Source organism: Otolemur garnettii, unplaced genomic scaffold (assembly GCF_000181295.1).
Source record: "Otolemur garnettii isolate 467f Iridium unplaced genomic scaffold, OtoGar3 scaffold00369, whole genome shotgun sequence".
NCBI classification, from domain to species: domain Eukaryota; kingdom Metazoa; phylum Chordata; class Mammalia; order Primates; family Galagidae; genus Otolemur; species Otolemur garnettii.
The window spans coordinates 41,804-44,485 of record NW_003852764.1 but is presented as its reverse complement, the minus strand read 5'-3'; positions in this window follow the sequence as shown (position 1 = coordinate 44,485).

The following is a 2,682-nucleotide window of genomic DNA, read 5'->3' as shown; positions in this document are numbered from 1 at the left end:
TATACCCCCAAAGAAAAGGAATTGGCTTTATCTAGAGACTATTCACTACTTCCATCAGGCTGGCTACAGAAGAGAAGTGGACTTTTATTATTTCCTGCTGCAAGTCAATGGAAAATACTTAAAACCATAAAACCTCTTTTCATTTTGGCACTGAAAGTACCTGTCAAATGGCTAAAGCTCTCTTTAATGGAAAGAACTTATTTAAAACCATAAAACAGATAACAAGGACTTGTGAGGTATGTCAGAGAAACAATCCTTCAAATCACCATCTAGCTCCCCCAGGTATACAGAGACAAGGTAAATAAATATCCAGGTGAAGATTGGCAAATGGATTTCACTCCCTAAGGTACATGGTATACAATATTTCCTGGTATTTGTGGATACTTTTGCTAATTGGGTCAAAGCATTCCCTTGCAGGACAGAAAAGGCCCAGGAAGTTGTAAAGGCTTTAGTATATGAGATTATCCCCAGGTTTGGACTCTCTCAGAGTTTGCAAAGTGATAATGGGCCAGCCTTCAAAACAGCTGTTACACAGGGAATATCTAAAGCCCTGGGCATAAAATATCTACTTTGCTCTTGAAGGCCCCAATCATCTGGGAAGGTAGAAAAAAATGAATGATAGAGTCAAAGGACAGTTACAAAAGCTAACTCATGATTTTCATCTCCCTTGGACTAAATTACTTTTCATTGTTCTCCTTAGAATAAGAAATTTACCTCAGAAACTTGGTTGTACTCCATTTGAATTATTATATGGGCTCCCTTTTAACTAACGATTTATTATTAGATCAAGAAGCTACAGAATTAGTAAAACTAATTTAGCTACGTCTTTAGCTAAATTTCAACAAATCCTTAAGAACCTCCCAACTACTTTTTCACATTCAACACTAAAGGAGCTTTTCTCTTGTGGAGATCTAGTCGTGATCAAAACTCTTCCTTCCAATTCACCTTCTCTAACCCCAACTTGGGGTTATCTTGTCTTCTTCTATAGCTATAAAGGTTATGGGAATAGATTCCTGGATACAACAATCACCAGTAAAATCCTGAAACCCACCACCTCCTACAGAAGTAGACCATGAAGAAAATCAACAACAGTTCATCTACGCTTGTGAGCCTAAAGAAAATTTAAAGTGGCTTGGTGCTCGTAGCACAGTGGTTACAGTGCCAGCCACATACACCAAGGCTGGTGGGTTTGACCCCAGCCTGGGCCAGCTAAACAACAATGACAACTGCAACAAAAAAATAGCCAGGCATTGTGGTGGGCACCTGTAGTACCAGCTACTTGGGAGGCTGAGGCAAGAAGATCACTTAAGCCCAAGAGTTCAAGGTTGCTATGAGCTGTGATGATGCCACTGCACTCTACTGAGGGTGACATAGTGAGACTCTGTCTCAAAAAAAAAAAGAAAAGAAAAAGAAAATTTAAAGTTATTATCTAGAAGACAGAAAGGAAAGTATTGATATAGTTTTCTTTTAATATCACTAACTTTGTTCTTCCAACCTGACACCACTGACACTGTAATTAAACCCTCCTCTCACTGTTCTACCCTTGCCTTTTAATGTGCTAATTAGATTTGTGTCTTCCAGAAATGTCATCAAGCAACACATGGCAAAGATGGTTCCAGTCTGCACCCCCCTCTATCAACCCCTGACAGCAGGAAGCAGTTAGATTGAATCTTCATCCTTTTTCCCTAACAGCATTCAGAGTTTCTACTCAGAGAGGGGGAATTGATATAGGGCAATGGTGCCCCAGCCAGCTGGCTGAATAGAGGGAAGGACCTGCTGCCTCCACCCTGGCAGTGTTGGTGCAGTGGTAATTGGCAGAGGAACCAGCGGGCTGGGGGGTAGAGGCGGGGGGTGGGATGGGGGGGGTGCAGAAGGCTCCAGTAGCCAGAGGGCCCAGACAACAGCTGGGGAGACACCAAACCTTAGTGTCTCCCTCCCCTTGCACTTGCAGATGAGTGGGGAACCCCAATTTCCTGGACCTGGTCAATTTTATGTAGGTTTCCTAGGCCTGGGAACCAAAGGGATTGTATCCATTTATTTGCTACCAGGTCCATGCTAAATGTAACTACAGAGGACCCATGCACACTAAATGTAACTACTGAGTCCCACTAGATATAACTACAGAGGACCCATGCAGGCTAAATATAAGGACAAAGTCCCCACTAAATGTAACTACAGAGGATCCATGCAAATACACACACACACACACACACACACACCCCTCTGGACAAAGAGCCCAGAAAGACAGAGTGACTGAGAGAGAGCGTGAGCTTTTTCCCCCAACTTGGGTTATTTCTCTCTGCCAGGAGCTTTGGGGTTGTTTTCTTTCTTCCTTTCCTTTCCTTTTCTCTTTCTCTCTTTCTCTCTCTCTTTCTCTCTTTCTCTCTTTCTCTCTTTCTCTCTTTCTCTCTTTCTTTCTTTCTTTCTTTCTTTCTTTCTTTCTTTCTTTCTTCCTGTAGAGTGCTATGGCATCACAGCTGACAGCAACCTCAAACCCTTGGGCTTAAGCGATTCTCTTACCTCAGCCTCCCAAGTAGTTGGGACTACAGGCACCCGCCACAATGCCTGGCTATTTTTTATTTTTTGATTGTAGTTATCATTGTTGTTTAGCAGGCCTGGGCTGGATTAGAACCCTCCAGCTCTGATGTATGTGGCTGGTGCCCTAGCCGCTGAGCTATAGGG